The sequence below is a fragment of the Rhinatrema bivittatum genome, chromosome 5 (assembly GCF_901001135.1).
Source record: "Rhinatrema bivittatum chromosome 5, aRhiBiv1.1, whole genome shotgun sequence".
In the NCBI taxonomy this organism is placed as follows: Eukaryota; Metazoa; Chordata; class Amphibia; order Gymnophiona; family Rhinatrematidae; genus Rhinatrema; species Rhinatrema bivittatum.
In genome coordinates, this window is record NC_042619.1 from 299,096,544 (window position 1) to 299,113,078 (window position 16,535).

The following is a 16,535-nucleotide window of genomic DNA, read 5'->3' on the forward strand; positions in this document are numbered from 1 at the left end:
GAATTCATTTTAATAAAAGAAAAAAGATCAAAGTTGTTGGTTAGAGATGATACCTCAATGAGAATAAATAGAAAGAAAGGTCAACAAACAAGTTGTAGGTGATAAAAAAGTTATCGGACTAATTTAATACATTTATGACTATCTTTCAAGAGCTATGCTCTCCATCAGGTGAATACAGAATGAGCGACAGAAGATGTTCACAATCTATAATTATTTGCATATTCAGGTAATACCATTTGTAGTTCATTCTGCACTGATATGATAAAGGGAACATAGATCTCAATCACTAGTCACAAATCAGTTGTTAGCTCAATATAAAAGTATCACCTCTATTTCTATGTTTCCAAGTGGTTTAACATGGCAACCATACTACTTGTATTACAATAAGAAATGTATTAAGATAAAATGTATGTTAAGTTCCCTTCCTCCAGCAACGAACTTAAATGATACCAGTGGCGTAGCCAGAAATGCATTTTTGGCTGGGCCCAAGGTTAACATGGGTGGGCACTAAACAGAGTCTGAGCCATGGAATTCATATTCTTATTGATAAATACTTTCACACACACACCTGACAATAGATTTCTAAATAATCTACTACAGCTGTTATACTTTAAATATTTTAAACTCTGACTTCAAGCAGCTACCAATGCTAAACCTTATATATAGTTATGGAAGCATTTCAATTATACTTAAAGAGATCTCAAGTGGCTCTGTCCCCTCACACTCATTTCCCCTCACCCAGGGCCGGTGCAAGGGTATTAGGCACCCTAGGCAAACTTTACAGCCTGGCGCCCCTCCCCCCACCTCCCCATACACAATTTTAAATTATGCATTTAAAGCATATTTTACATGAAAAATGACATTCTAAGGTAAAATTAATATATACGTTGTTGTGATAATTTCATGCACTGTTGTGATGCCAACAAGAAAACTTTGCATCTTGGAATTCATATGGCATCATACCTATTGTGATATATTTCGGCATGGTCCTCCCATATCAACACAGTACTATCTGCCAACATTCAAAGAATAACAACCCTACCTATGAAAAAGAATACCACAAATATTACACCAGAATCTAAAAGATCAATACACCTCCTATCAGGAAAAAGAAACAGGCCAAGCTACTACAGATCCCTACAGAGAAACTACATGTTAAAAGAATGCTTCATCTTAGTCTCTGCATGCAGGACACAAACTCTCACCAAATACAGAATAAAGCCACATAAAGTATAAATAGAAATGTGCAGACAAAAACTAAACTATAAAACATATCATGCCAGACTCTATACAGTGCAACAATGGAAAAACAAAAATGTCACCATTTCTCATGAAACAATCAATACAATCAAGATATATAAATCATCATAATAGTAATATCATACTAATAAAATAATTTCAAAACAGCTGATGAATAGAATATCCAATAATTAAAGACTCATGCAAATTTTGAAAGCTTTACCAAACACCAATAAAATATTTCAAAACAGCAGACACATCACATACTACCCAGTAATTAAAATGGTAGTCAATGAAGAAAAATGAACTTAAAAAGCCACCTTTACTCACCCTCTCCAACAGTTCTCCTACTCCTTTCCCTTGCTGGCCACACCAGAAGCAGCAGTAGCTGCTGAAGCTGTCCTCACGGTCCTCTTCCTTAGGGATCACAACCAGTCTCTTCTCTCTCTCTCACACACACACACACACCAGTCACACCCTCAGGACCAGTTTCTGTCTCACACACCAATTATCTCCCCAACCACTCTCTCTCACACACACACAAGCACACACATACCAGTCATCTCCCTAATCAGTCTCTCACACACATACACACGTCATCACCTCTCTGGCCAGTCTCTCTCAATCACACAATGCTCTCACTCTCTCTTACTTACACACAGGCTTTCAATCACACACATGCTCTGTTTCACTTATACACAAGCTCTCAGTCACACACATGTTCTATCTCACTTACAAACAGGCTCAATCACACACATGCCCCATCTCTCTCACAGCCACAGCCATCTAAAAACATGTTCCATCTCTCTTTCGCACACACACATTGACACACACAAGCACCCTCCCTGACTCACATATATACCACACACATACAGAAGCACCCTCCCTGTCTCACATACACAACATTACTCTCTCACAGAAGTACCTTCTCTGTCTCACACACAGAAGGACCATTCCACTCACATACACACCACATACACACACACAGAAGCACACTCCCTTTTCTCACCTAATCACCTGGAAAGACTTTTTTTTCTAAAGCATTCTACGTTTATTCTCCAGTCCCCTAGCATTTGTTTCCACATAAAGTTTAAAACATTAGTTTGTGAATTGAAAGTTACAAGCATTACTAAGTATCAGGCAGTTTTTTTTCTTCCCAGAGGATCTTCCCTTCCCCCTTATGAGAGCAAAGAATCAGAATTTAACCCTTGGTTATAGTTTGCATGTTGTCCATAGTAAGCTAGTTTTGTTTGAAGGCTGTAGTTTCTTAGCCCCTATCTCTTGTTTATTTTGGGAAAGAATTTACATGGCTGGATGAGGTGAAACATGTAGTTAGTTCCTGAGTGCCTTTCTCTTTAAACATTCTTTTAACTCTTCTGCTTAATATATTAACGGATTAGGATTTCTTTCTTTAGGTAAAATATTCACAGTAGTCTCTTTAGTAAATAAAAATGTCTTTCCAGGTGATTAGATTGAAAAAGAAAGCACTTTTATTATCTATCGGCATTCCTGCTTCCTGCTTTGCTCTATTGTGCACTAATAGATTAATAATAATAATATATAATATATAATAATATAATAATAATAATAACTAATAATATTGTGCACTGTCCTTCAAGCCACGCTCTTCTCCAAAACTGATTACTGCAACGCTCTCCTCCTTGGGCTCCCCATCTCTTCCATCAAACCATTACAGATGCTCCAAAATGCAGCGGCTAGAATCCTAACCAACACCAACTGGGGAACACACATCACCCCCATTCTCCGGGACCTTCATTGGCTGCCAATAAAATACAGAATTTTACACAAGGCCCTCACCGTAATCCACAAAACTATTCACAATCAGCAACAACTAGACCTCCAGATCCCACTCAAATCATACTCCTCCTCAAGACCCATCAGAGAAGCCTATAAAGGCACCCTGCAAGTCCCCCCTACGAAATCCACACGTCTATCAACCACCAAAGAACGAGCATTCTCTACATCGGGCCCGGCCATTTGGAATAACATGCCCACTGACCTCAGGCTAGAACCCTGCCCTCTAACCTTTCGGAAAAAACTTAAGACCTGGCTTTTCCTCCAAGCCTTCCCTTAACTCTCAAAACCATCAATACCCGACCAGATAAGATTCCACCTGCCTGACTAGGTGCCCCGCCTAGCTTAAACGTTATATTTATGCCTTTGTTTAATTTATTCAGATATACTGTCCTTTACCTCTGGCTACCTTAGCCACACCAAGTTCTACCTCCTTGTTATATGTAACTTTCGCTTCTTGTTAAATGGTTGATCAATGTTATCCCCCTTGTTATATGTAAACCGATTTGATGTGAATTTTTCATGAAGGTCAGTATAGAAAAGTGTTAAATAAATAAATAAATAATAATGCTTTGCTAGTGGAGGAGGTTTTCCTTGTAGTGACAGCAAATATCTCAGTAGCTAAGATTCTGCTGAAAGTACTAACTTGTGGTAGCACCTCCTAGAGGCATAACAATAGAAATAAGATTTTATATTTTCCAGATTGAGAGCCTCTTGCCATGGAAGATGTAATGCTTGAAGATGAAATGTTTTCCCAGTTTTGATTTATTTTTATTTTTAAATAGATTTATTTTAAATCTGATTTTTGTTTTATTCTGGATCGATCCAAATATTTCCCAAACAATTTTTGGTCTATGTTCATTGTTTGTCTTTTGGGTTATTTGTATGTCCTTACACCTGAAGAATGCTGTGAGTGAAATTTATGTTTCTATGTAATGTCTGAGTACCTGCGTTGTTTGTGGTTTAGACTATTGCAAATTACCTTAAAGTGAGAACATTATACAGATTAGTAATAGTAGAGATATAGCCATTGATTAATTAGAATTTGTTTTGATCTCATATTAGGCTTTTGATCCATAAACACACACATCTCACTTAATAATGAACTAAGATGCTATGCTTTGATGTCAAAACAATACATCATACTGGGAGAACTGTAAATCATCCTATCCTTTCCAGGCCTTTACCACAGAAGTCATGTCAGTGCCACAGAAGACATCTTGCACCCTTCATTATATGAACTGAACTATTGACACTTCTTGCCTGATTTTCTCTTTGTGTTTGTTTTGCTCTATGCCTTACTTAGATGTTGTTTCCCTTGCTTTTATGAGTCAATGTATTAAGATTGCAATCAGTATTATCCTTTACTAGATGCACTTAGTTACACTTCTTGGTTACCCTTTGCTCAACCTGCAGTAGCTGCTGAATTAGGAATGGCTATTAGAAGATTGCAATCAGTATTGCATGTAGTGACATGAGTTAAAGCTTTGCAACAAACTGTTGATGAACTTACTATTGTTTCTATGTATAACCGACATGGCTTAGATTACATGCTTGTAGCACAAGGTGGCTTATGAACTATTTTAAACAGTTCAGAATGTTGTATTTTGAGGGAGGATTATATCTTCTCTTTTCCTGGTTCTCTAGCTTAAGCAGTCATTTGCAAGGCCTTGCTAGTTTTGTCATTTTTTTTTTTGCCCTATGCTTACTGCTATGTTTCTGTCTCCCATGCCTTTGCTCATGCCTGCAGCAACTCCGACCAAGAATGCCTTTCACTCCCTGGATTATGATCTCTCAGAACACCATTGTGCAAACCCAATATGCAGAGACATGTGCTCCTGATAAAGAATCCCCTATGTAAACCCGGTGGTAGAAACAGTATGCTAAGGCAATGACGGGTAAGATCTGGTGAGCCCACCACTAGGATGTGCAGTGCTGGGCAACCTACGTCAGCCAGGTACAGGACATCTGGAATGAAGAATTAGTAGCGCTAATTCTTCAGGAGGGGAATGATAATAACCTGCATTAAATACTGAAATTAATGGAACAGTTTTGCACAAGAGAAAAGAATGTGTTTTGCTTTTATGAGCAGACAAGGCAGACCTTGGGTGGAGAAGCAGAAGCAGTTTGGGCCGGATTTTAAAAGGGTTACGCGCATAAGGTACGCACGTAACCCTTCTAAAATGGCCCTGCGCGCGCTGAGCCTATATTGCATAGGCTTCCGGCGCGCGCAAAGCCCCAGGACGTGCATAAGTCCCGGCGCTTTCTTAGGGTGGGCGTGTCAGGGGGCGTGACCCGGTCGGCGCATCATCCGGGGCATGTCGGGGGCGTGACCCGGTCGGCGCGTCATCCGGGGCGGTGCCGCGGGCGTGGTTTTGGCCCGGAGTCGTTCTGGGGGCATGGCCGTGGCCTCCGGACCAACCCCCTGACCGGAACATGGCGCACGGCAGCCGGCCCAGCGCGCGCAAAGTTACGCCTGCCTCTAGCAGGCATAACTTGTGCGACAGAGGTAGGGGGGTTTAGATAGGGCTGGGGGGTGGGTTAAGTAGGGGAAGGGAGGGGAAGGTGGGGGGAGGCGGAAGGAAAGTTCCCTCCGAGGCCACTCCAATTTCGGAGCGGCCTCGGAGGGAACAGGCAGCGCGCGCAGGGCTCGGCGCACGCAAGTTGCACAAATGTGCACCCCCTTGCACGCGCTGACCCCGGATTTTATAAGATACGCGTGTATCTTATAAAATTGTTCGTGCCTAGTGCACAAACAAAAGTACGCGCACGCGCTTTGTTTTAAAATGTACCCCTTTGTGTAGAAACTTGCTGACACTTCAAGGCCTAGCTACTGAGCAGGGAAAGATGGGAGTATACCAAGATAACAGTACTTTGACATCATTAATTTAGGTAAAAGTTCCCATTCCAAATAAGGAAGCCATCCCGAAACAAAAGAGAAAAAAACATTGAAGCAATATTAGTATATAAGGATGTAAAGTATAGCTTAGAAACTGAGCAGGCTTTGGTAATACGTCACAGTTAGACTCCAAACCACTCCCAGGAAACTTGTATCTTTCCTGTATTCTTTTTCTGGCTTTTCTTTGCTTTCTATAATAAAGAGTATTATTGAGAAATATAAAGGCTGTGAGTTTTTTCTATACCAAGCCAGCCCGCGCAGCGAAACCCCTGAGTGCCACGAGCCTCAGGCAGTAAATTGGGAACTTCTTGTGAGGTAAGAAAGGTAACAACTAAAAAAGTCCCTGCCCTGGAGGTGAAAGGTAAAGAACTTGGAAGTCGCCGAGACAGGAGAAGGAGAGAAAACAGAAAGGAGTTGGACCCATGATCATCTACTGAAGATCTTGGGGGAAGAGAAGTACAAACAATATCACTCTGATACAGACTGATTTACATAAAACAAGAGTTAACACTACGTTTGGAGGAAATCCATTATGAAAGTATTACACTGGCTTTGTCTTACTGGGGCAATTTAACTTCTAGATTAATGGATGAATTAGGGCCCAAACAAATGATAAAATTGAAAGGATATAAAAATAGGTCACATTGGTATATAATTAAATTGAGAGAAAAGTAATCCCTTAACATGCAGAAAGAAAGTGGAGCTAGAATAAATCTGAAGATAATCTGGAGGTACTATATATAAATTAAAGTTACAGAATTATAGACAGTCAAGGCAATAGATTCTGAAAAAAAGACTACCAAAATTCATGAATCTGGATTTAATTCTAAATTTCTGTTTTCAACAGTGCTGTGGCTTACTAATATTACTGTTAGTACTGGTTCTTGTTTATGTCCCACTAAATGTAATTATTTTGCAGTTTTTTATGATAAACTGATGATATTTGTAAGGGATTTCCACCTTTTTCTGAGAGCCTAATGGCCATATCTCATAAGGCAATACTGAGATAGAATTCTTTTTTTCATGTATGCAATGCAGAAGTTCAAAATTATAGATAGAATAAATCTGGCTTTTTGTATATTAAACCCCTTGTCAATTCATGTTATAAAAGCTCTTGTGAAGATATTGCCCCTATATAGTAAAAATGGTTAATTGGTCACTGTCAGAGGAACTTATTCCAGCATCAGTTTAAAAAGCAATTATAGGCCCAAGTCTAAAGAATTATGCTGCTGACCCTAATATTTTGTGAATTATAGATCGATTACCTTTCTATCCTATATGGTCAAAGTCAAAGAGAACTTTGTCTATATACAATTGACTATTTACTTCCCAACCAATTCAGTTTTAGGCAAAATAGAAGTACTGAAATCTTACTATTATCAATGACAGATATAATTCTGTATGGTTTTCATGTCGGTCAGGATTATCTCTGTTGCGCCCGTCGGTCGCAGATGGCTGCGACCTTTGCTGCTCACCTCTTTTTGCCCTGCAGCTCCAAGTCTAGGGAGGATGGCCGCCTCGGCTTCTGCACGCCGCCCGCCATGGCATTCCCGGGATGGCGCTGGTGCTCCCGGCAGCCTTCTTACTTCTGGGGTGACCGAGGGCATGCGCCTGCCCCCGTCTTAACCACATCATGGCGGGAACCTTGGAGGCATCCCCACCCCATGATGTCACTGCCTACGTATATATAATCCCATCGGGCCAGCATACCATTGAGTTAGCAAGGATTCCTGTCCTGCTCAATTCTGCCATTCTGGGACTTCGCTTCACTGTTCCTGCGCTCCTGTCTGAGTGATCTAGGTACCTACTCCTCAGGGGCCTTGCTGCACTCAGGGCTATCCACTCCTCAGAGTGCCATCTCTACTTGCCTCACTTCTCTAACCCAGTGGTCTCTTCCTATTTCCACAGATGACCATTCAATGCTCCTGTACCTCTGGTCTCCATGGTGCCTTCCACTACAGCTGGCTACTCTGTTCAGAGTGAGTACTGGATCTGCTCTACAACTTCCTCCTTCTTCTCTGTGTGGTCGCAGCCATAAGTTGAAAAAAAGAAAAAAAACCCACCCCCCCATACCAAATCGCTCTCCAGCTTGTAAACTGTTTAAGTCTCTCTGTTTTGAAATTAGCTGGCATAAATAAGTTGTTCAAACAAAAATTGGGGCATAAAGACTGTTTTTTAAAACAATTGTCCAAAAGCAAGGAGCCGTCCAGAAGTGACGTAATCTAACTGAATTGGGTGTGTCTCAGACCTTGAGCAGGAGAGCCATTGTGTCTCAGACCTTGAGCAGGAGAGCCATTGTGGTCCTGGGCACACGTTAGAGTGTGTTCTCTTGGAGGCAGTGTATACTGCATTGAGCTAAGTATTTCTGCTGTTGCTTAGAATTTGTGTAGAAAGCTTCTGTTCTTAATTCCTGTGTTTTAATTTTAATTATAGTGTGTGTTTCAGTTCTTGATAGTAAGATATTACTCTAAGTTAATTTTGCTGCCTGCTGCATAAGTTGAAAAAAAGAAAAAAACAAAACACACAATGTACCAAATGCAAAAAGAACAAGCCATCTCTATATTAAAAACTGAAGAAGTTCTTCAGAAAAACATTGAAGTGTTACCAGAAATGAGAGAAAAAACACAATGCATGCAGTATTTCAAGATTCATAACCAAAAGAAAAATCTAATTCAGATGAATAACTCTGTCAACAGTGGCACAACTAAAAAAAGAGAGAGTGACGTGAATAGCAAATCTCAACTAATATCTTATAAGGAGTCCAGGAAAAGCAATAACCTTAAAGAGAGTACCTGGAAGGCTATGTCCACAAATGCTCATAGTTTGGGAAATAAAATCCCAGATCTGCAGGCCCTAATGGCTGAGGCAGAATTGGACATTGTTGCTATCACAGAGACATGGTTCACAGAATCTCATGATTGGGATGCAACAATACCAGGCTATAACTTGTTATGGAAGGACAGAGAGGATAGAAAAGGGGGAGGTGTGGCTCTTTATGTCAGAAACAACATCCAAGCATCTGAGCTACAAGGAAGTTGGGATAAGGAAGAAGCTCTATGGCTCGACCTAAAAAAAGATGACGGAGCGTCCATTTATATTGGAGTGGTTTACAGGCCTCCAAACCAAAAGGAAGAACTGGACAGAGACCTGGTTGAAGACATCCATAAGATAGGTAAGAAGGGAGAAGTGGTGATCGTGGGTGACTTTAATATGCCAGATGTAGACTGGAAAATCCCATCTGCAGAAACTAAAAATAGCAGAGCGATAGTGGATGCCATGCAAGTATCTTTGTTCAAACAAATGGTGTTGGAACCCACCAGAGAAGGAGCTATACTCGACTTAGTGCTCACTAATGCAGATAATGTCTCAGATGTCCAGGTGGGTGCCCACCTCAGCAGCAGTGATCATCAAACGGTATGGTTTAATATCACTAAAAGAATAGGGAAAAGAACCACAAAGACCCGAGTTTTACAGTTCAAAAACACAGACTTTGAGGAAATGGGGAAGTACCTGGAGGAAGAACTTAAAGGATGGGAGAACAAGAGAGATGTGGATCAGCAGTGGACCAATCTAAAAGGAGCAATCGCCAAGGCAACTGCTCTATACGTTAGAAATGTAAAGAAAAGCAAAAGAAAATTGAAACCTATCTGGTTCTCAAAGGAGGTGGCTGACAAAATTAAAGCTAAAAGAACAGCATTCAAGACATATAAAAGATCCCAAAGGGAGGAACACAAAGAAGAATATTTGTATCAACTGAGGGAGACGAAGAAATTAATCAAGTTGGCAAAAAGTCAAGCAGAAGAGAGGATTGCCAAGGAGATAAAAAATGGTGACAAAACATTTTTCAGATACATCAGCGAAAAGAGAAAGATCCAAAGTGGTATAGTGAAATTGAAAGGTGGTAATGATCAATGTGTGGAGGGAGACGAAGAAATGGCAGAAATATTAAACGAATACTTCAGCTCTGTGTTCACTAAAGAAGACCCTGGAGAAGGACCATCTCTACACAACAAAAAACTGGTGGGAAGTGGAATAGATGAAAATCCTTTTACAGTAGAAAATGTGTGGGAAGAGCTAAAGAACCTGAAAGTGGACAAAGCCATGGGGCCTGATGGGATTCATCCAAGGATATTGAGGGAGCTCAGAGATGTTCTGGCGGCTCCGCTGTGTGACCTGTTCAATAGATCCCTAGAAACAGGAGTGGTGCCAAGTGATTGGAGAAGAGCGGTGGTGGTCCCGCTTCACAAGAGTGGGAACAGGGAGGAGGCTGGCAACTACAGACCAGTCAGCCTCACTTCGGTGGTGGGAAAAGTAATGGAGTCACTGCTGAAAGAGAGAATAGTGAACTATCTACAGTCCGGAGAATTGATGGACCAGAGGCAACATGGATTCACCAGGGGAAGATCCTGTCAGACAAATCTGATTGACTTTTTTGACTGGGTAACCAAGGAATTGGATCGAGGAAGAGCGCTCGATATCATATACTTGGATTTCAGCAAAGCTTTTGACACGGTTCCGCACAGGAGACTGGTGAATAAAACGAGAAGCTTGGGAGTGAGTGCCGAGGTGGTGACCTGGATTGCAAATTGGTTGACGGACAGAAGACAATGTGTAATGGTAAATGGATCCTTCTCTGAAGAGAGAGCGGTTTTAAGTGGTGTACCGCAAGGATCGGTGTTGGGACCGGTCCTGTTCAATATCTTTGTGAGCGACATTGCGGACGGGATAGAAGGCAAGGTTTGTCTTTTCGCGGATGACACTAAGATCTGCAACAGAGTGGACACGTCGGAAGGAGTGGAGAGAATGAGACGGGATCTAAGGAAACTGGAAGAGTGGTCGAAGATATGGCAGCTGAGATTCAATGCCAAGAAGTGCAAAGTCATGCATATGGGGAGTGGAAACCCGAATGAACTGTATTCGATGGGGGGGGGAAGGCTGATGTGCACGGAGCAGGAGAGGGACCTTGGGGTGATAGTGTCTAATGATATGAAGTCTGCGAAACAATGCGACAAGGCGATAGCAAAAGCCAGAAGAATGCTGGGCTGCATAGAGAGAGGAATATCGAGTAAGAAAAGGGAAGTGATTATTCCCTTGTACAGGTCCTTGGTGAGGCCTCACCTGGAATACTGTGTTCAGTTCTGGAGACCGTATCTACAAAAAGACAAGGACAAGATGGAAGCGGTACAGAGAAGGGCGACCAGGAAGGTGGAGGATCTTCATCGGATGACGTACGAGGAGAGATTGAAGAATCTAAATATGTACACCCTGGAGGAAAGGAGGAGCAGAGGTGATATGATACAGACCTTCAGATACTTGAAAGGTTTTAATGATCCAAAGACAACGACAAACCTTTTCCGTAGGAAAAAAATCAGCAGAACCAGGGGTCACGATTTGAAGCTCCAGGGAGAAAGATTCAGAACCAATGTTAGGAAGTATTTCTTCACGGAGAGGGTGGTGGATGCCTGGAATGCCCTTCCGGAGGATGTGGTGAAGACCAGAACTGTGAAGGACTTCAAAGGGGCGTGGGATAAACACTGTGGATCCATAAAGTCAAGAGGCCGCCAATGAAGAGTGGGTGACTCGCCAGAATGTCAAGAGGCCACCAATGAAGAGTGGGTGACTCGCCAGAATGATGGCTACTGCCTGGAGACAATACCCTTATTCAATAAACGTACACATGCTTACTGTGACTCCAACATCATTCTAGCTTCAACAGCAAGAGGAAATGTGGAATAAAGGATCTGCACTCACAAAGGGGGAGTAGCTGGCTTGTTACGGCGGTTACTACCCCAAACCAAATAAGCCTGTTACTTCAATTTCTATGCAAATACAGCAGAGCTCTCTGCTTCAACGGCAGGGGAGAAGAAAAAAGGGTTCACACTCACAAAGCGGGGAGTAGCTGGCTTGTTACGGCGGTTACTACCCCAAACCAAATGTGCCTGATACTTCACTTTCGATGCATATCCAGCATAGCTCCCTGCTTCAACGGCAGGGGAGAAGAAAAACAACCAATAAGGGCTGTATAACATAGTCTGAGTAAAACAAATAAGCATGGGTGTAGCTTGCTTATTGCGGCGGTTACTACCCCTACTACCCCTAACTTATCAGCTAGATATTCACTTGGATGCAGCTCCATCACTGCTTTCTACATTAATGGTGGGGGTGGAAGGGAAATAGAACCAAGAGCTAAGAGAAACAGATAAGTATGAGAGAAAAAAGTGTGTGAAGCTTGCTGGGCAGACTGGATGGGCCATTTGGTCTTCTTCTGCCGTCATTTCTATGTTTCTATGTTTCTATGTTTCTATATGATTCTTGAGTTACCCCACTTTGCGGATCACTACCAGATCCACACTGTCTTGGGCAAACGTCTACCAGCAGCCTCCGTCCTACCCCGGTCTGCAGACCACTACTGGATATAGCCTGCACAAGTATCTACGAGAGAAGGTATTCCCCGGGTTTCCCTGAGCTGCAGACCACTACCGGGACAACCTACACAGCTTCATCTAGAGGAAGTATTCCCCAGCTTACCCATGATGCGGGCCACTACTGGAGAGACCAGCTTACAGGTCATCTACTCTGGACTGATATTAACCCGCTCCTCGGGTTATCTTGCTGTATAATAAACTACTGCCTCTGGTGTCCGTCACTGCCGAGACCTCCCGCGTGTAGAAGCCGAGGCGGCCATCCTCCCTAGACTTGGAGCTGCAGGGCAAAAAGAGGTGAGCAGCAAAGTGTCAGCCATCTGCAACTGACGGGCACAACAGTAACCCCCTTCTTAGGGCCCCTCCCAGGGGGTTTCGGCTTTCTAGGATGAGTGAGATGGAACCGATATATCATGTCTTTGTCAAGTATGTTGACAGCAGGTTCCCAGCTGTTCTCCTCTTGTCCATATCCCTCCCAAGAAATGAGATATTCCCTGCTTTCCTCTTTTACGTTCATCCAAGATGTCATCCACTTTGTATGCAATATCTTCTTCAGCATCAAGAGGTTAAGGATCAGGAGTCTTGCGAGAGAACTCCGAGAGAATGAGTGGTTTCAAGAGTGAAAAGTGGAAAGCATTGTGTATTTTCATTGAGGGAGGCAACTTCAAGCTGTAAGTTAAGGATCCCTGGTGGCTTCTGCACACCGCCCACCATGGCATTCGCGGGACGGCGCTGGCGCTCCCAGCAGCCATCTTACTTCTGGGGTGACCTAGGGCATGCGCGCATGCATCTGCCCCCGTCTTAACCACGTCATGGCGGGAACCTCGGGGGCATCCCCACCACATGACGTCACTGCCTACGTATATATAATCTCATGGGGCTAGCATACCATCGAGTTAACAACGGTAATACCAGAGCCCGACAGCAGGGGGCACAGGGGAAGAGGAAAAAAACTACAAATCCCAAGTTCCCTGAAACCCCACCAGACCTGGGAGGAGAGCCTGAAGGCGAACAGGTGGCAGACATAGAGATTAATGAGGTAGACAGCGGTGAGTCCATGGAAGTGGAGGAAGAGGGCGTGCCACCGTGGTGGAGCTGGCCACAAAAGCCCGGTTCTTCAGAGTCAGAGGGGGAGGAGATGGAGGTAGGTTCAGGGGGAGAGGGATCCTCCAGATCATATATGGAAACTGAGTAGTCTAAGAAGGGTGGAATATAACCTTTATCTTAGGGGAAGCACGGGAGAAGGGCTCTAGAGGTGCCTGTTGTGTTTGATGTTGTAATAGCGCTGATTAGAGGACGTACAAGCTTACTCTGTAATAGAACAGCTTGTAAGAGGACCGGAGGGCTAGACTGGGGGAGGGTCATTTGCTGCAAGCCTTGATTCATTAGGTATAGACAAGGCTGGAGGGGGAGGAGGCAGACCCCATGTAATACAACCAGCTGTTACTTTATAAACAACTTTGAAGGAACTAGCTCTCTCTCTGTGTTGTCTTTGGGGTTTGGGGGGGGGGGGCGGCTTAACCCCCAACCCTGCATGAAAAGAACCTAGAAGCCCAGCAAAACCAGGGCCAGCGGAGGCACCGACCCCGGGAGTTACGTGATCCCGGCGAACTCCAGGGACTAGGGCGACTGGTGGAGGGGCAGAACCGGAGACAGAGGAGCGGCACCCGAGGCCTCATGGACGGTGAGCCTTCACAATATATATGCGAGGGTGTCTGTGTGTGTGAGAGTATCTCTGTATGTGTGTGTCTATGAGAGAGAGTGCCTGCGCATGAGTGTGTATGAGAGTTCCTGTATATATGTGTGTGAGAGAGATTAAAGTTTGTGTGCCTTCCTCCAATCTACAACAATGTCAGGAGGACTGGAAATCTACAGTTACCAGGTACGGAGAGTTGGAGGTTGTTGTTTTTTTATCCTTGTTAGTTTTAATTATTGGAAGTGATGTATCTGCTGTTTTGAAATATTTTATTAGTGTTGTTAATATTTTACACATTTTTATATGTGTTTTTAATTGGTTGCTGTTCTATATATCCGCTGATTTGACATTCTTTTTATTGCTATGTTTAATGTTTTATATTTCTTGATTATGTTTGCAATGCATACATAGTTTGGCTTCTTGTGATTTCCAGTTCAGTTTTTGTCTGCACGTTTCAATTTATATTTTATGGTCTCTTTTCTGTATTTGGTGAGAGTTTATCTGTATTCTGCTTGTGTGACTAAGGCTTTAGTTATTTTGCTTGTATGTAGTTTCTGTGTAGGGATTTACAACAATCAGGCAATCTGTTTTCCTAATAGGAGGTAGAGATGTGAATCGTGTCCTCGATCGTCTTAACGATCGATTTCGGCTGGGAGGGGGAGGGAATCGTATTGTTGCCGTTTGGGTGTGTAAAGTATCGTGAAAATCGTGAAAATCATGAAAATCGTGAGCCGGCACACTAAAACCCCCTAAAACCCACCCCCGACCCTTTAAATTAAATCCCCCACCCTCCCGAACCCCCCCCCAAATGCCTTAAATTACCTGGGGGTCCAGCGGCACACTAAAACACGGCACACTAAAACCCCCTAAAACCCACCCCGACCCTTTAAATTAAATCCCCCCCCTCCCGAACCCCCCCCCAAATGCCTTAAATTACCTGGGGGTCCATAGCCTTAAATTACCTCCGTAGTGGCGGTCCGTAGCTAAATTGGGGGAAGGGGGAGAGCAGGAAAACCGGCACACTAAATCGTGTAGTCTTCAGCCGGCGCCATTTTGCAAAATGGCCGCCGCAAAATGGCGGCGGCCATAGACCAAAACGATTCGACGCAGGAGGTCATTCCGGACCCCCGCTGGACTTTTGGCAAGTCTTGTGGGGGTCAGGAGGCCCCCCCAAGCTGGCCAAAAGTTCCTGGGGGTCCAGCGGGGATCCGGGAGCGATTTCCTGCCGCGAATCGTTTTCCGTACGGAAAATGGCGCCGGCAGGAGATCGACTGCAGGAGGTCGTTCAGCGGGGGTCCTCGCTGAACGACCTCCTGCAGTCAATCTCCTGCCGGCGCCATTTTCCGTACGGAAAATGGCGCCGGCTGAAGACTACACGATTTAGTGTGCCACTTTTCCTGCTCTCCCCCTTCCCCCGATTTAGCTACGGACCGCCGCTATGGAGGTAATTTAAGGCTACGGACCCCCAGGTAATTTAAGGCATTTGGGGGGGGGTTCGGGAGGGTGGGGGATTTAATTTAAAGGGTCGGGGTGGGTTTTAGGGGGTTTTAGTGTGCCGGTTTTCCTGCCCTCCCCCTTCCCCCGATTTACGATTTTTTGACGATAAATCGGGGGAATTGGTATTGTATCGTGGCCCTAACGATTTTTGACGATTTAAAATATATCGGACGATATTTTAAATTGTCAAAAAACGATTCACATCCCTAATAGGAGGTGTATTGGTGATTAGGGCCTGGTGAAATATTTGCAGTATGGCTTTTTCATAGGTTGAGTGCTGGCAATTATGATATGGAAGGTTTACTATATTGGAATTGTAGTTCAGTTTATTCCTGGCTTTCTGTGGGCCAAGTCCACACCCAGTGCACTTTATCATAGGCCTAATACCATCAGGGATCTAGTAAAACGCCTTGATCACTATGAGAAAGGTAGTTTATTAAGTCTATTAAGCTATTATTGTAAGTGTATGCAATTATAATATAAATGTTGTTGTAAGTGATATTTTTACTTCAGAAGATGTACTTTGAATGTCTATTTTCCATTTGCAATCTGCCTTTTTAGGATGTTAACGAATTTTAAAATGGAAAAGAATACATAATTTTTCATTAATCAATTAATTCATTTTATTTATTTAGACATTTTGTATACCGTCGTTCCATATCAAGATCACAATGATTTACAAAATAAACTCATAATTTTCAGACAGAATTAACACATATAGAGTGAAATGCTCCAATACAAATTATTCTGCCAGCTAATACATATAACAAAACATATAACATATTACAGCTAATCCATCTTAGCGATCAGTACATTGTAATTCATGTTTCATTGCAGCTGTTCTACTTGCTTCCAGTCCACAGAGCTCGCATTATTCTTACGGTAGTATTGAAATTACCTCGCTCTTTTCTCACTTTTATTCCTCATGTTTCAAATTAATCTCTCATTCTTCTTGATACAGTTGTTC